The sequence below is a fragment of the Thalassophryne amazonica genome, chromosome 12 (genome assembly GCF_902500255.1).
Source record: "Thalassophryne amazonica chromosome 12, fThaAma1.1, whole genome shotgun sequence".
NCBI classification, from domain to species: Eukaryota; Metazoa; Chordata; class Actinopteri; order Batrachoidiformes; family Batrachoididae; genus Thalassophryne; species Thalassophryne amazonica.
Window position 1 is genome coordinate 84,400,414 of NC_047114.1, and position 18,321 is coordinate 84,418,734.

At 38.2% G+C, this 18,321-nt stretch overlaps 1 protein-coding gene across 1 annotated transcript in view; it reads right to left on the bottom strand.

Annotated features, from left to right (window-relative positions):
* Positions 1-6,635: 6,635 nt before the first annotated feature.
* Positions 6,636-18,321, bottom strand: part of LOC117521704 (neurturin) — a 57,406-nt gene continuing 45,720 nt past the window's right edge. Inside the window, exon 4 of the transcript XR_004564025.1 lies at positions 6,636-6,648. The gene's annotated coding sequence lies outside the window, so the exon portion shown is untranslated. The remainder of the gene's footprint in view (positions 6,649-18,321) is intronic.

An 18,321-nucleotide genomic window follows, 5' to 3' on the forward strand; every position in this document is an offset into this window, starting at 1 on the left:
AATAAAATTATCTCAAACATTACACTCAACACAAATTTGCAATTTGATCAGGCCTTCTGATTGTCAAAATACGATTTAACTAAGGTGTGTTTACACTCATTTTGAACCAGATTTCAAACAGAAATGTTGATTAGTCATATATGAAGGTCGCCACCAGGGGGCACCACACGTCCAGACAGATCAGGCTGTATAGTGATGAACTGTTAGAAAAACAGTGAATTTGGCCTGGAAGGATCAATTCAGGATGCACTAAAATTCTCATGTACAAATGTAGTAAATCAAGATGCTAAATATTTCACTTCGTCCACCAAAAGTTATTTCTTGTTTTCATTTCCCCAAGACGCCTAGATGGAGAAAGTGTCTGCTGGATTGTATATTGCTGTAGACTCGGGGATTATTTATGTCTTCATGTTGTTCATGTTCATGTTTAAGGATATATGATCCCTTCTTTGTTATGTGCTCCAGTGCCATATACCAACACAGTGCAGAGTAGCTACCTAAACTCTGTGAGTGAGATAGATTATCTCGTCAATAGTTTTACATCCTCATTGAGCACAACTTTGGATGCTGTAACTCCTCTGAAAAAGAGAGCCTTAAATCAGAAGTGCCTGACTCCGTGGTATTACTCACAAACTCGCAACTTAAAGCAGATAACCCGTAAGTTGGAGAGGAAATGGCGTCTCACTAATTTAGAAGATCTTCACTTAGCCTGGAAAAGGAGTCTGTTGCTCTATAAAAAAGCCCTTCGTAAAGCTAGGACATCTTACTACTCATCACTAATTGAAGAAAATAAGAACAACCCCAGGTTTCTTTTCAGCACTGTAGCCAGGCTGACAAAGAGTCAGAGCTCTATTGAGCTGAGTATTCCTTTAACTTTAACTAGTAATGACTTCATGACTTTCTTTGCTAATAAAATTTTAACTATTAGAGAAAAAATTACTCATAACCATCCCAAAGCCATATCGTTATCTTTGGCTGCTTTCAGTAATGCTGGTATTTGGTTAGACTCTTTCTCTCTGATTGTTCTGTCTGAGTTATTTTCATTAGTCACTTCCTCCAAACCATCAACATGTTTATTAGACCCCATTCCTACCAGGCTGCTCAAGGAAGCCCTACCATTAATTAATGGTTCGATCTTAAATATGATCAATCTATCTTTATTAGTTGGCTATGTACCACAGGCTTTTAAGGTGGCAGTAATTAAACCATTACTTAAAAAGCCATCACTTGACCCAGCTTTCTTAGCTAATTATAGGCCAATCTCCAACCTTCCTTTTCTCTCAGAAATTCTTGAAAGGGTAGTTGTAAAACAGCTAACTGATCATCTGCAGAGAAATGGTCTATTTGAAGAGTTTCAGTCAGGTTTCAGAATTCATCATAGTACAGAAACAGCATTAGTGAAGGTTACAAATGATCTTCTTATGACCTCAGACAGTGGACTCATCTCTGTGCTTGTCCTGTTAGACCTCAGTGCTGCTTTTGATACTGTTGACCATAAAATTTTATTACAGAGATTAGAGCATGCCATAGGTATTAAAGGTACTGTGCTGCGGTGGTTTGAATCATATTTATCTAATAGATTACAATTTGTTCATGTAAATGGGGAGTCTTCTTCACAGACTAAGGTTAATTATGGAGTTCCACAAGGTTCTGTGCTAGGACCAATTTTATTCACTTTATACATGCTTCCCTTAGGCAGTATTATTAGAAAGCATTGCTTAAATTTTCATTGTTACGCAGATGATACCCAGCTTTATCTATCCATGAAGCCAGAGGGGACACACCAGTTAGTTAAACTGCAGGAATGTCTTACAGACATAAAGACATGGATGACCTCTAATTTCCTGCTTTTAAATTCAGATAAAACTGAAGTTATTGTACTTGGCCCCACAAATCTAAGAAACATGGTGTCTAACCAGATCCTTACTCTGGATGGCATTACCCTGACCTCTAGTAATACTGTGAGAAATCTTGGAGTCATTTTTGATCAGGATATGTCCTTCAGTGCGCATATTAAGCAAATATGTAGGACTGCTTTTTTACATTTGCGCAATATCTCTAAAATTAGAAAGGTCTTGTCTGAGAGTGATGCTGAAAAACTAATTCATGCATTTATTTCCTCTAGGCTGGACTATTGTAATTCATTATTATCAGGTTGTCCTAAAAGTTCCCTGAAAAGCCTTCAGTTAATTCAAAATGCTGCAGCTAGAGTACTGACAGGGACTAGAAGGAGAGAGCATATTTCACCCATATTGGCCTCTCTTCATTGGCTTCCTGTTAATTCTAGAATAGAATTTAAAATTCTTCTTCTTACTTATAAGGTTTTGAATAATCAGGTCCCATCTTATCTTAGGGACCTCTTAGTACCATATCACCCCAATAGAGCGCTTTGCGCTCAGACTGCAGGCTTACTTGTAGTTCCTAGGGTTTTTAAGAGTAGAATGGGAGGCAGAGCCATCAGCTTTCAGGCTCCTCTCCTGTGGAACCAGCTCCCAATTCAGATCAGGGAGACAGACACCCTCTCTGCTTTTAAGATTAGGCTTAAAACTTTCCTTTTTGCTAAAGCTTATAGTTAGGGCTGGATCAGGTGACCCTGAACCATCCCTTAGTTATGCTGCTATAGACTTAGACTGCTGGGGGGTTCCCATGATGCACGGAGTGTTTCTCTTTTTGCTCTGTATGCACCACTCTGCATTTAATCATTAGTGACTGATCTCTGCTGTCTTACACAGCATGTCTTTTTCCTGATTCTCTCCCCTCAGCCCCAACCAGTCCCAGCAGAAGACTGCCCCTCCCTGAGCCTGGTTCTGCTGGAGGTTTCTTCCTGTTAAAAGGGAGTTTTTCCTTCCCACTGTGGCCAAGTGCTTGCTCATAGGGGGTCGTTTTGACCGTTGGGGTTTTTCTGTAATTATTGTATGGCTTTTGCCTTGCAGTATAAAGCGCCTTGGGGCAACTGTTGTTGTGATTTGGCGCTATATAAATAAAATTGATTTGATTTAATTTTGATGTTGTTAACGCATAAATGTGTTATTTTTTAACACTATGTGGGACTAAAAGGTAAAGAGAAAATTCTCTCATATTGTTTATAAGATTTCAAAGCATCACTGGAACACGATAACTGCTGTTCTACTTTTAATCAACAGTCATTGCAGAAAATGTTGGAGAAAGCAAAATGCTGAACAGCTCCACCCAAAGTCAACAACAACGAAAATAAATCGCATGATGTTAGCGTGCTAACAATGCCAAATGTGGCAGATAGAGGGCGTGCTTGTAATGAGGTGCTGTAGATAAGCTCACTGTGTGAAAAAGCAAGAATTTGTCTCAAAGTGCCTAAAGCTTTTGCAGATTTAGGTCTTTTCTCTCTCACTCTCTTTTTTTTTTTTTTTTTTTTTTTCCGTACCAGACCGGTGCATTGTATTATTCAACAGAGTTAATAAATATTTGGGGGCTGCAGCAGTAAGGGCCCCTGTGAACGACCCAACACCAGTACAGGGTATATATCTCCTGAGTGTATTTATTTCCTCACTGATTCCATCCAAAATATAGTCCAGGCATAGTTGTAGCAGTGAAATGACTGTTTTGATAAATGTGGTTTGGATAGGCTGGGAGCAGAAACTGAGGAGGGGACTAAATCAGTGTTTCCCTTGGGCACCAAAGATTATGACTTTAAATGCTCAAAACATTCAATTAAACAATCACTCAGGCTAATGAGTCAGTGTTTTGGAAATACTTGAAATGATATCTTCGAACAATCATTTGTTCAAAAAATGATTTGTTGTTTCAAATTGGCTGAAAAACGAAGCAAAAGGTTTTTGCAGGTGCTCCAGGGTTTTGAAATGCTCAAAACCCTAAATTAAACAATTGCTTTAGGCAATTACTGTTTCATAATGTTTCGTATAATACAAGTGTGATAGCCAGTTCACAGTAAGAAATTCCTTGTGTTGGAAAATGATTCACTGTTTCAAAACACTCAAACACCTAAATGAAATGATTAGTTTTTGTACATGATTTGGGGATAGAGAAATACTTTTTGAGCCTACTGGTCAGGACCAGTAGCACTAATTTTATTACTGGTCCTCCTGGTCTAAGGTCATGACCCCAGGTATTTGGAAGGTCAGAGGCTCAGATGGTGAGCCTCAACATAGCATTAATCATTACATCATGCGCATGTATTCAATCAGTATTGTATTTGTAAGTCCATTGCTAGAACATTTTCATTTTCTGTTGAATGTATGTAAAGTTAGCTTTGCTTTTTATAATTCCAAATCAGAAAAGTTTGGATGATATAAAATATGTGGGGTTGGGGGGGCATAATGATCCTGACATTTACTTTGACTTCTATTAACTGCAGACTATAAAAACAAACATATTTCATGTTTGTGTGGTCAGCTTTATTTTATTTGTTAATATATATCCATTCCTACATTTAAGGCCTGCATCATTTTCCAAGAAAAAAAAGGTTGGGACAGGGCAGTTTATTCTATATGTAAGAATTAATTAATCATTTTTACAGCCAGTAATGAGAAATGTCAGGGGATGAATACATGAACATTTCCAAGTCACTGAATATTTCTTCAACTTCATTTACATCAATCATTCAGAAAAACAGTGTGGTACTTCATGGTAAATCTGTGTCAGGTAGGCAGTTCTCAAAAACTAAATATCCATGTTGGAAGGAGACAAGTGAGGGAAGCTACCAAGACACAACTCTGGAAGAACTTTTGGCTTCTGTGGGTGTGAGTGGAGAAACTGGGAATAGTGTAACATTTTTATTTTTAGCTTCATTTTACATATAGTCCCAACTTTTTCTGATTTGTGGTTGTTTTCTGTTGCATTTCTGTATTGTTTTTTAAAACTTTGTAGAGCGAATAGAAAAAATACCTGGGCATGTGCAGGCAAACTTATATAAACTGATATATAAACTTATATAAACTGATATAAACTGAACAGAACAAAGCAGGCTGATTTGACTCCCCATTTTTTTGAAAATAAGAATAACATAAGAGGGAACTTACTTTGAAATAAGTCAAATATAACAGCCTAATAACTTTGAAAAATAACATAAATTAGCAGCTTGTATTTTTATTCTGACTGGAGTACATTTTAGTGTGATGATGGAATTCATCCTATTTTTTTCTCCTCGTAAGTCACATTTTGTGTTTAAACATAAAACAACTACTCATAATCTAAAATAAATACTTCAAAAAATAAAAGCTTATTAAAGTTCAGAGTTCTCACCTGATTAATGTGAGAACCTGCGCATTGAGACACTGCTCTGTTCAGGCTCCTCCCCCTCTCCCTGCCTATGTGAGCGACCAGAGCAGCTCCACACACACACAGACACACAGAGCTCATTTAAAAACTCCACATTTTAGACAGCTTTCAGCAAGTCGGTCACAGCTTTTTCCACCGTCTTTTTTGAAAATTGACTGTGCAGATCAAGGCGGGACAGCTCGCTATCCAAAACTCTGTTATCTCCAAATGGCTCAGCTATTTAAGGCGCAAGTTAAAAAAAAAATCGTTGGACTTGTGAACAAGACTGAAAAGATTTTTAACTAAACATCAGTCTAGCAGGGGAAAATATCTGCTAGACATAAGCCACAAATTACTTGTCCGTGACCTCGGACCAGTGGATTTCTCTACCCCTGTGATTGACTGTTTCAAAATGGTTGAAACACTAAATTCAGTAAAAATATTTTTTGACAATGCTCAAAACTGTAAATTAAATAGTTACTTCAGACAATGACTGTTGCAAATGTTTGATATGATACGGGTGTGATTGGTAGTGGACATTAAGGATTCATTGGGTCAGAAAATGATTCATTGTTTCAAAGCACACATAAAAAGCAAAATGAAACAACTGCTTGTGAAAATGTGTCATTGTTTCAAAATGATTAAAACAATAAATTAAAGTTTTGTTTTGACAGTGCTTCATGGTTTTTAAATATTCAAAATCCTAAATAAAACATTTACTTCAGACAATGACAATTACTTCAGACAATTTCAAAATATCTGATATGATACAGATCTGAGCTTTATTGTTCAGTAAGAATTCCATGGGTCAGAAAATGATTCACTGTTTCAAGATACAAAAACAAAAATAAACCTAAATGAAACAACTGCTTTTGAAAAAGATACACAGTTTCAAAAGGTTGGAACACCAAATTAAACAAAAAGTTTTGTTTTGACAATTTTCAGGTTTTGAAATGCTCAAAACTCTAAATTAAACAATCATTTCAGACAATGACTTTCAAAATGTTTGATATGATACAATATATCTATTAGACATTAAGGGATGGTTTGGAAAATTATTCATCATTTCAGAACACTCAAAAACTAATAATAAATTTTAAAACTAGATGGAAATCATGCAGCCATTTCAGAAGATGGTTCATTGTTTTTGAAACAGTTAAAATGCTGATTCAAACAACTACTTCACATAAGGATTAAATGTTTCAAACTGTTGAATGTCTAGCCAACTGCCTGAAGCCCGTCGCCGTGTGAGGTTCTTGGCTAAGCTCTTAAATTTGGTGCTTGACATTTATTTTCACACGTTTGTCACAGCTGTACATCCTTCGCATTGTTCCTTCCTCATCCCGGTACATCATACATTACTATTCCTGTCTGTTCCCATTTGAAAATGATGACCTCACATTCCCGCCTCCCAAAAACAAACTTTGTATAAATCTCAAAATGTATTAAAAATGCAATCGTTTGATTGGCCAGCGTATCTGCCTGATGATTTTTGGAGGGCTAAGAGTCTGTGAGGAAGAAGAGACACACCTGTTGTCCTGCTGGTGTCCACACTCTGTCCTCTGTCTGTCTTGTTGTCTTCCCTGCAAAGACATCTGGGATCACCAACATACTGCAGCTGGACATGGGAGGAACTTTGGAATGTTTATTGTAGATCTTGTCAGCGCCATTACCAACAGCAGATGTCTCGTACACTAATGCGATTATCATCCAAATTGTTGTGCTGACATCAACATTAAAAACCTCACAATTAATTATTAATTTTTACATGAAATGTGATTTTTTTTCTCAAACGAGTTCTGACTCATTTGTAAGAAATCGACAGGATTTTCAAGGAAACGCCAGATGATCGTGCATGTGCGCTACAGGTGATGGTTAAATAAGAGCATCAAAACATTAAGCACGTTACGTGTCTGTTATCGTAGTCTGCGATCAGATGTTAGAGGCCTTACACAACCATCTGACTGATGGTTGTTATATTTCGGTGTGCTGTTGGCTCCTGCAGGTCGCCTTCTGCTCGACCTTTGTGCTCAAAGGTGATGCGTTCAGGCTACAGTGGCAACGAGCGGAAATATCTGTTTACATCACAGCAAAGGCGCTCCTACTTTTTTTTCCTGCCGTGCAGTTATAAACACAATAAAACATACTGAGGGTGCAAATGCATCACTGCAAAAAGAAAATGTAAATATTACGTGCAATTCCCCACCCCCCCACCCAGTTTGGAAGTCAGAATAGTGAGGGGAATTCCCCCCTATACATCTCAGAATTTCTCACAACATTTTCATCCCGCAACTGCCACAAATGAAGTCAAAACAAATCATAAAACAAACTGAAAGGTTTATTTTTGTTGAGTTATTTTCTTCAAACACAAACCTCTGCGTTCTGTGTTTTCTGCCTCCATACTGAGGGAAGTCAGAGTGACTTGTGTGTTACCAGAGTTTACATATTGCTTTACTGAAACAGCAAGCGGGGTAGTTGTGCAAGTGGCGTCTGGCTTTTCCTGGGAATTATATCTGCTGGGGATAACAAGCACTAATTGTTCACGTTTTCAATACCTCAGGAAGAAGCTTTGCCTGATGTCCTAAAATGGATACTCGAGAGATTAAACATGTTGCTGACATATTAAATTTGTGGTAGCATGCAGCCACAGTGCAGATTCGAAGCACAGATTGAATCACTCAAAACAGTTACAGCCCGGGTGCCAGCAGCACAGGGCGTAACCAGGAATTCCTGGGTGAGGCTAACTGTCCACTCCAGTAGATGTCACCATATAGGTTCAGAGTTTGAAAACGCCAAATCGTTTACTGATGTCTTCATTTTATTTTGTGTTTTGAGCTTTTTGAAAACAGTGAATCTTTATCGATTGGGTTTTCTAAGCTTTGATGTGCTCAAATCAAGACTAATTTTCTCATGCAATGTTTCATGTCTGTTGCAATTATTCGAAACTATCAACAATTTTCTGAATTTTGGAATCATCACTGTCCAGCAGATGTCGCTGTCATAATATTTTGAAACGGAATAGGGAATCATTCTCAGAAGCAAGTTTCATTGAGTGTTTTGAAACACTTCTAAACAACAATTTACAAAGTGACTGTTGAAAATTTTTTTTTGAAAGTGTTTCTACAAAAGAAAATTATTTGGGAAAGAACTTACATTTTTTCATAGCTTAGAGCGTTTTGGAAAAAGAATAATTTTCTGAAGCAGTTATCTCATTTAATGTTGTGTTTTGAAGTCAAGAATCATTTTCTGATCCAAGAAATCCACACAATCTGCTAGATATCAGTGTTTATGTTATTTTGAAATTACTAATAATTTTCTTAAACAATTGCTTAATTTGATGTTTTGAGTATTTCAACACACTGAGTCATTTAGTGTTTTTTGCATTTCAAAATAATGAGTCATTTTCTGAAGCCCTTGGTCTAGTCGGCGTTTGGATTGTTTGAAAAGATTGAAGCATTTTTTGAATTAATTGTTTTATTTAGTGTTGTGATTGCTTTGAAGCAGAGATTCATGTTCAGAAGCAGTTGATTTATTTAGATTTTAAGCTTTTCAAAACTTTTTTGATCCAAGGAATTCCTACAGTCCACTAGTTGTCATAACTGTGGTGTTTCAGTCATTTTGAAACAATTTTCTGAACCACATACTTCATGTCAGGTTTTAAACATTTTAACCCTCAAGCGACCAAGCTGTTTTTGTGACTAATATGGCATTAATATAGCATTAATTAAAGAAGAACCAGTAACTAACAAATATGCCAGTACTTTAACATAAATCTAAATAAACCCATCAGTCATCCTTTGTGACAATATGAGCTATTTTCATCCTCACTCTGGTCATCGACAATCAGTTTCAGTGCTTGTGCAGATGTAAATCTTACTATTGTAGGTCTGTTGGCCGTTTTTCCCTGCAAAACAATCAACTATAATAATTAGAGTTGGCAAGATACAGTACTATCTGAAGCTATAATGTTGAAAATCTCATAGCTCTTCCCGGGGTCATAAGTGACCCCCACACAAGTTTGAATTATACTTGCCACACGGATCGGCTGATCCTTGCAAAATTCTGTGACCAAATCAGGACAAATAGATTGACAAATTTATGGTAGGAAACTTTTTTCAGATTTAAAATTAGAAAAATGGTGCACAAAAATACATGCCTGGGGTCATAAATGACCCCACTGTGTCACTTGAGGGTTAAAATAGAATCACTTTCTGAAGCCAGATCTATTGGTAACGTTTTGCCTTCTGATTTTCTCCCCAGAAAAATGCTTCATTAAATTGTTGAAAAAACTGACTATACGAGGTCTGTTAGAAAAGTATCGGACCTTTTATTTTTTTGCAAAAACCATATGGATTTGAATCACGTGTGATTGCATCAGCCAAGGTTTGAGCCTGTCGATTGGCGTTCGGAGTGTGCCGCGCTCTCAGACGCTGTGGACGGTCTTTAAACCAGCTGGAGCACTCCTTAATCTGTGTAATCCCCATAAAATCGTCACTGAAAGCCATCTCCGGTGTCCACCTGGAGGTCTCTCACAGTTTCTGGAAAAGTTGATGCAGCAAAGCTCCAAATCGTTCAGACATTTATTCACAATAAAAATCCGACGAGACGGGTGGACCACTGCTCACACAAAGCCTGCTCACAGGCGAATGACGCAACCGACAGGCGTGAAAAAACTCACGCACGAGCACGAAGGTTCAAGCTTGGCTGATGCAATCACACGTGATTCAAATCCATATGGTTTTTGCAAAAAAGTAAAAAGGTCCGATACTTTTCTAACAGACCTCGTACATCTTTTGTTCTGTCTTGCAGAAGGAAAAACTACACAATCAAATGTAGCAGCATTCAAGCTTCACCCACGCTCCCCTAAATTGGCTTGTTCAAATTTAACCCTGGGCTGTGATTGGACTGTGATGCAGCAAAATCATGCTTTTCTGTACCTGTGAGTTATGATATGTCTGGCAAAGTGGACCTTTTAAATCTATTTTAACTAGGGGTGGGCAGGTACATATAAGTTATGTAAAACTGTGCAAGAAAATCTTTGATTTATGAAGTTTTTCCATTCAGATTTTAAATGAAGGGGAGTTGATGGTCTAGTGGTTAAGGTGTTGGGTTTGAGACCAGAAGATCCTCAGTTCAAAATCCCCGCCTGATTGGAAATCACTAAGGGTCCTTAGGCAAGGTCTTAATCCCCCATTGCTCCCGGTGTGTAGTGAGTGCCTTGTATGGCAGCACCCTGATATGGGGTGAATGTGAGGCATAATTGTAAAGCGCTTTGAGCGTCTGATGCAGATATGGAAAGAGGCTATATAAATCCAGTCCATTTAACCCTCTGGGCTGACGCCGTTGTATCCGCCGGCTGAGACCAAGCTTACTAAATATAAATACTTTTTAATGATATGCGATGAAACTTACTTTTTTGCTGAAAAGTTAACTCCGTGGACTTTTGAGCCAGCGTTCCACCATCTTTGTACTCCTCACGAAAGCTGTGTGATGACATGAGCAATGTGAGTGTCCAATGGAATTGTTTCACCGTCACATGGTTTTCCAAATCCCAATCATAGGGCAGATTTCCACCTCACGTGACACACCAAAGATTGTTTTAGGAGTGATGTGTTACTAGTTCATTATAGTGTGCTGTGTGTTTTGAATAAATGTTGTGGAAAATTATTTCCCGCTTTACTTTTTCCTTTCTTATTTCTGATTGTAAACCTTTATTACACTTATAAAACATAACTATAAGCATATATATTTTGAAAATACAGGTTGTCCTGAAAAAAGAGACATAAAACTTGATTGTGAGATGCAGCGAGAGCTGTTAACAGCAATAACAAAACATTTATGCCACGCGAGTGAACTGTTCAAAAAATGCTCGGACCCCAGAGGGTTAAATTTGAAGGAGCAGATTTGAAAATGAAAATAGTCCATGTTAAACTCTTGCTCAAATAAGATCATTATTAAAGGGATAATGTAGTGCAAACCAGTAATACTGTAATAAAATGTACTCACTGTGAAAAAAAGTGAAGATTACTATAAATTATGTTCATTTTCATTTTTATCGCTCATTCTTGTTTTTAACATTGTCACATTAGTTTTTCAATATTTAGGTCAGTTTTAGTAGAATATAATAACGTACGAGCAACGGTGTTCAGCAGACCTAGGCTTGTGAAGTAGACACTGCCAAGTTTTGAGATACATGTAACTTCAAAACAACACATATGCTGAGAGAAACAGAGAGAAGCAAGAAGTGTGTGCTTTGGCTGCATTCATATAAAATCCTTTGTGGAGGGTTGTGTGGACTTGTCCTTGATTTATTTTTTTATCCCCTCCCCTGTTAAGTAAACAGTAATGTTTTCCCTGCCTCTGATTTAGTGCTTTTCTGTGTGGAAACTCTCATTGACAACCACACCTGCTCCTAATCCATAATTAATCCAGCAACTGATCTATGAGATATTAAATAAGCAAAACAGAATTGTTTTTTGGACTGATTTGGTGCATCAGAGCTTATCAGATTTCAGTGAGTTTACCCTCATTATATGACCTTTTAATGTGGTGAATTACAGCATGATAGCGGTTCTTGTTCTTGGACCCATTCGTCCATTCAGTGCATTCTACAGGGTACATGCGTTCAATCGGTTGAGGTATCTCAGTGCTGATTTATTATGGCTATCTCTCAGTTAAAGAGGATTTTTTACAAAAAGTCCAATATTGCTGCTACGGACTAACGATGTGCATGCGCACATTTTAAATTTAAGCCACTATTACGAGCAGCACTGACAACATTAGAACTAACAACGTGCTCACAACTCAAAACACAGGTGTTAGAAATGTTATGAAGTGTTTAGAAAAGTAGACGTTTGATTTATACACCAAGCTCTCTCAGACTGTAGATCAGAGTGGGTCGTGCTTTAATCAAAGTGTGAATGAGTGTCAAAAACCTCAAATGTTTCAGTCGGTGTGGCACATTGACCTCGACCTTTGACCTCACAAAACAGTGGGGAACAGATGCACAGCAGGAAGAAAAGTTCAGTCGCTACAAAAAAAAAAGAAAAACCGTCGCTGTGACAGCCGTCCTAGTTATATGGGAATTTAACCAAACATTTAGTCGATGAAAAGTTGAGATGCTAACAGCTTCTGAGAAACGGTTTCATTATTTATCTTCGTTTAATTTCTTTTCCATCAGTAATTTTGGAAACGCTGTCACACTTTTCACATGACAGTTATTAACTGTTGCAAATAAATCACATGCTTTTCTTAAGGGCTCTTCTGTTAACCAGAACTCTGCAGTATATCTGCTGGTTTATGAATATGATATGTTTAATCAGACATCATTTATTTATCATCATCTGATTGATGGCGATCCAAAGTATTGCAGCTTATGTTCCCTACGCAAAAATGTAATCATATTTGTCCTTCACTTTGACCTTTAAAAAATAATTTGGGGTGGTTTCCCTGTACAACATTCTTTTTAATCATTACCTATTTTCTCTGAAGTGAAGGTGAAAATGCTACAAAATATCCTGAAAAGCAGTTGTCTTTGGTAAAAGCCTAGGCATGTACAGTAGTGTTCAGAATAATAGTAGTGCTATGTGACTAAAAAGATTAATCCAGGTTTTGAGTATATTTCTTATTGTTACATGGGAAACAAGGTACCAGTAGATTCAGTAGATTCTCACAAATCCAACAAGACCAAGCATTTATGATATGCACACTCTTAAGGCTATGAAATTGGGCTATTAGTAAAAAAAAGTAGAAAAGGGGGTGTTCACAATAATAGTAGCATCTGCTGTTGATGCTACAAACTCAAAACTATTATGGTCAAACTGCTTTTTTAGCAATCCTGCGAATCACTAAACTAGTATTTAGTTGTATAACCACACTTTTTCATGATTTCTTCACATCTGCGAGGCATTAATTTTGTTGGTTTGGAACCAGTGTGCTTGGGGTCATTGTCTTGTTGAAACACCCATTTCAAGGGCATGTCCTCTTCAGCATAAGGCAACATGACCTCTTCAAGTATTTTGACATATCCAAACTGATCCATGATACCTGGTATGCAATATATAGGCCCAACACCATAGTAGGAGAAACGTGCCCATATCATGATGCTTGCACCACCATGCTTCACTGTCTTCACTGTGAACTGTGGCTTGAATTCAGAGTTTGGGGGTCGTCTCACAAACTGTTTGCGGCCCTTGGACCCAAAAAGAGCAATTTTGCTCTCATCAGTCCACAAAATATTCCTCCATTTCTCTTAGGCCAGTTGATGTGTTCTTTGGCAAATTGTAACCTCTTCTGCACATGTCTTTTATTTAACAGAGGGACTTTGCGGGGGATTCTGGCAAATAAATTAGCTTCACACAGGCGTCTTCTAACTGTCACAGCACTTACAGGTAACTCCAGACTGTCTTTGATCATCCTGTAGCTGAACAATGGGTGAGCCTTTGCCATTCTGGTTATTCTTCTATCCATTTTGATGGTTGTTTTCCATTTTCTTCCACGTGTCTCTGGTTTTTGTCCATTTTAAAGCATTGGAGATCATTGTAGATGAACAGCCTATAATTTTTTGCACCTGCGTATAAGTTTTCCCCTCTCCAATCAACTTTTTAATCAAACTACGCTGTTCTTCTGAACAGTGTCTTGAACGTCCCATTTTCCTCAGGCTTTTCAAAGAGAAAGCTCAACAATGTCTCAAGAATGTTCAACAGGTGCTGGCTTCATCCTTAAATCGGGGACACCTGATTCACACCTGTTTGTTCCACAAAATTGATGAACTCACTGACTGAGTGCCACACTACTGTTATTGTGAACAACCCTTTTCTACTTTTTTTTTATGAATAGCCCAATTTCATAGCCTTAAGAGTGTGCATATCATGAATGCTTGGTCTTGTGAGAATCTACTGAATCTACTGGTACCCTGTTTCCCATGTAACAATAAGAAATATACTCAAAACCTGGATTAATCTTTTTAGTCACATAGCACTACTATTATTCTGAACAATACTGTACGTCTTGGAGGGTACATGCTTTGGGAAAAGTCAAGGAACAGTGAAAAAATGCAGTAACTGAATGTATGAATGGATTGTAAGTCTCAAAATTAAAAACACATATATTAAAGTTTAACTGATTGCAGTTTGGTTAACTTTGTTGCACCAGAACAATTGAAAAACATGCTTTGTTGTTTAACGGACCGTATACAGTATACAGGTGCTTGGACATGTCTGGGCTTGTTGCAGGGAATGTTCCTGTCATTGTATGCATGATGGAAATCAGGAGCAGGTGCTGCTTTTTATCAACGTGTGGCTTTGAAGTTACTTTTGGGGCTGATCTGCATTCAGAACCACTTTCCTTGTACCCGCTTTCCCACCATCTTGTCATAGAGATTGAACCATTGAACCTCTGGTGACAAGGATGCTTCACGGGACTACATTCTTAACACCACCAGATAATGCCGTTTAGGCTTTGGACATTAAGGGCATACAGAGTATACTGGACACACCTACCATGAGGTCACCTATAAGACTCAATCACCTGCAGCTCAACGTTTCTATGACGAAGGAGCTGGTTGTGGACTTCAGAAGACAGAAGACCCGTCCGAACCCTGTTACCATCAATAGATCAGAGGTGGACATTGTGGACTACCTGGGTGTCCACATAGACAACAAGCGCTATGGTAACTGACTTGCTATTGGAGCCCACCTCAAATGGTCAGTCAAGGAACTGCAGGTTTTGGCACATCCATGTGAGCTTCATTTTTCAGCACTGGCAGGTTGCTGCTTGGTTTTGGGAGAAGCATGCGTTCCTTTGAGTGCCTTTTTACATAATGTTTTATTTATTATGGTCCAACAACAGCAAAATCAATACTTTCAAGCAAATAATGAACAGGCATACCTCTGAAATTATATTTATTCAACAGTCAATATAGAACGGTAGATAAAACCCTTTTTTTTTGGCACAGTCGCTTAATGATAATAAGCTGTCCCGTTTCTGATTGGTAATCTAAATAAATATGCAAACCATAATTTAATTCCCAAATAAATACATATAAGCTATAATAAAGATGCACCGCATCCGCTCTCCACTTTGTGCCTCCTCCTTCTCAGGAAAGAAAAAGTTTCTCAAATAATTTAAAGGTACTTCAGGCAAACAGAAGTAATGGGTTGAAACCGAATAAAGATTATTGATAGTGAAGCTTATTTATTGAAGAAAAAAAAGATGCTTCACTGTGCAGTCCACCAGTTTGTTTTCCCTCTAAATTCTATCAGGCTGAACTCTGAGGAGGCATTTAATGGGCAAATCGAAAGGATGGGTGCAAACACAATTTCATATCCCATTTCTACTTCATACTTAGTTTTCTATCAGCAAAGAAAAAAAAACTAAACAAAAACAAATGCCACTGCTTATTACTGATAGCATTCTTCTTTTTCACCGGTGATAAAAACCGCGAGTACGACGTCACAAATGACACCCAGAGACGACACTTAAGAGGGTTTTTTCCCCTCCCACTTCATATGTGATTAAATCTGTGAATTCATTATAGTGATTTGTTGTTTAAATCCTTAGAGGATAATAACTGCAGAGGATTATGGGTAACAGTTTTTTTTTTTATTAAAAAAAGCCCTCTTAAATAAAAAATGTCCTGAAGGGTGGTGACGAGTGTTTGAGGAGAAGAAGTGACCTGAGAGTGTGTGTTTGTGGCCTCTTTGTTAATCGTCGACAACATTAATATACAAAACACAATTATTAAATACGGGTATAAAATCTGGAGCTGTTGGAATTCGTGTTTTCCCGTCATTCTTGTTTCAGTTATTGTACCTGTGTAATAACACTGCAGTCACTTCAGTAACACTGACGCTTATAGGTAGGTCAGCCTGCTAATAATTACTATTTAAAGGGTCATATTACACAACTCGTCAGGGCCCAGTTTCGTATAACAGTCAAATTTTGTTTTGTCGAATAAACTCACTTAGTTGACACATTTTTTTGACGTTAGTCATTGGACAAAGCGCTTAGTCGGCTAAAGTTTCACATTACCTGACTAAAGTTTTTAGCCTGGTATAGAGGAGGCTAATCTTATTGTAATACAAAACATCAGTGTCTTACCTCAAAAAATGGCAGCTAGCATGTACCAACACTTGATTGAACACTCAAGAGCACCCCTACGTCGCTCATATTCCTGCAAAAGGAGAGCTTCCTCCGTTTTTGGCCATGGTTGGAGCAGACGATGACTGTCATGATGCATTTGTGACAGTTCTCACATTATCCACCGGGCATCACTGTTATGCTGAGCAGTTCTGCATGCACAAAAAGGCTTGACGGAAAGTGTAGAAGAAGAAACTGAGAGTGAAACTGCTAGGCTAAGTGCTAAGCACGTCCTTCTGCAGTTCGTATGGGTCCGTAAATGTTAATAAAGCCAGTTAATGAAACAAAGTCTGGGTAGTTTATGACAACATCCAACCTGGAAGTAAACAAAACTGTCACGCATTGGAGGCGTTTCTTGGCAACAGCACACATGAGCCTGTAATGCCTGTGAAAACCATCGGCTAACGTAAGACAGCCGATCTACATGTTTAGCCGTCGATGTGAAACAGTGATTAGACAAATAACGTTGGGCGACAAACCGTAGTCGACTAAGTAAGTTTATTAGACTGAAAGATTAGACTGCTTTATGAAACCGGGCCCAGGTCACCAGGTGACTTAAAGCTGCAGTGTGTAGGGTTTACAGGCGTTCATAAGCTGAAGTGGAGTATAGCATTCATAACTGTTAGTTCATTAGAGTGCAATGAATCTATGAGTTTTCATGAGCTTAAAATGACCCTTCATGCAGTTGTGATGTTGCAATGCCATTTTGCAATAACATGTTGACGAAGTAGCCCAAATGGGACATACTTATCCCGTTATTTGCATTTTGCAGCGCAACCATCAAACTGAAAACAAAAAGAAAATGAATCAGTGGTTGATCTCCATCAACAACAAACTCACCTCACCGAGGTTAGGTGCTATAAAATGTATAAAGACATGACCCTGTATTTCCTGTGATAGACTTGCCTCTTGTCCAGGGTGTACCCCGCCTTTCACCCTATGACTGCTGAGATGGGCTCCAGCCCCCCATGACCTCTGATTGTAGTATGCAGGTATAGAAAATGGATGAATGGAACCAGTGACCTCCTGCCTACCAGGAAGGTAGTCAGGAGAATATGTGACGGGTGTCACCAGGCACCGGCTGGCCATGTAAAGATATGTCCCAGTCCTCCTGCCCTGCTTTACAACCACACTGGGAGAAAATACTCATATCCTTGTCGGGATACTGCCTTAATTGCAGTAGCCGGTGTAATACCACCAACCACTTCTCTCTCTTCCCTACAGGGGGCTTTTGTCAGCTTTGTTAGCGTTTGGTTGACATTATTCAAGTGGAAATCTGTAACTCCCCCTTCACATTCAGTGTGGATAAAATATGTCCTTTACTTTCCCAAATTAGAAAGAATTAGGTTCAAAATTAAAGGCTCACTAGGGACATTTAGTAACATTTGGGGCTCTTTCTTTAACTATGTGAAACAGCTAGACCTCCCTGAGAGTCCTGAATGACTAATAATGTTTTTCTTTTTAGCTTCTATCTTTTCTTGCACAAACTTTGCATGCTATGCAGCGGGCCCACAAAATATGACTTTTTTTTCTTTCTTTCTTTGTGGTGTTTGTGTTGTCCAGATTTTTTTCTTTCTTCTTTCCCTGTGGTTTTGTTTTGCTCACTGCTGCCAAATCCTTGTTTTGTTGGTGTGTTGAGCAAGTCAATTTACTGGGTTCATTTATAAGTGTTGTTGCAGTGTCTGTATGTTTTGTTAATTGTTAAAAATGTGCATAAACAGACTGGTTAAAAAAAAAAATTATGACTGGCATCAGAATACTGCAGTCTGGAACCTCACCACCAAATGACACTAAATCCTTCACACTATAGCTTTCAAAACAGATTATCAGGTTTGTAGCTAGAAATATCCCAAAGACACAAAGGTGATGTGTGTATAATAATAATTAATAATAATCAGGCGTGCACATAACTGGTGCTCGGGTACTTGT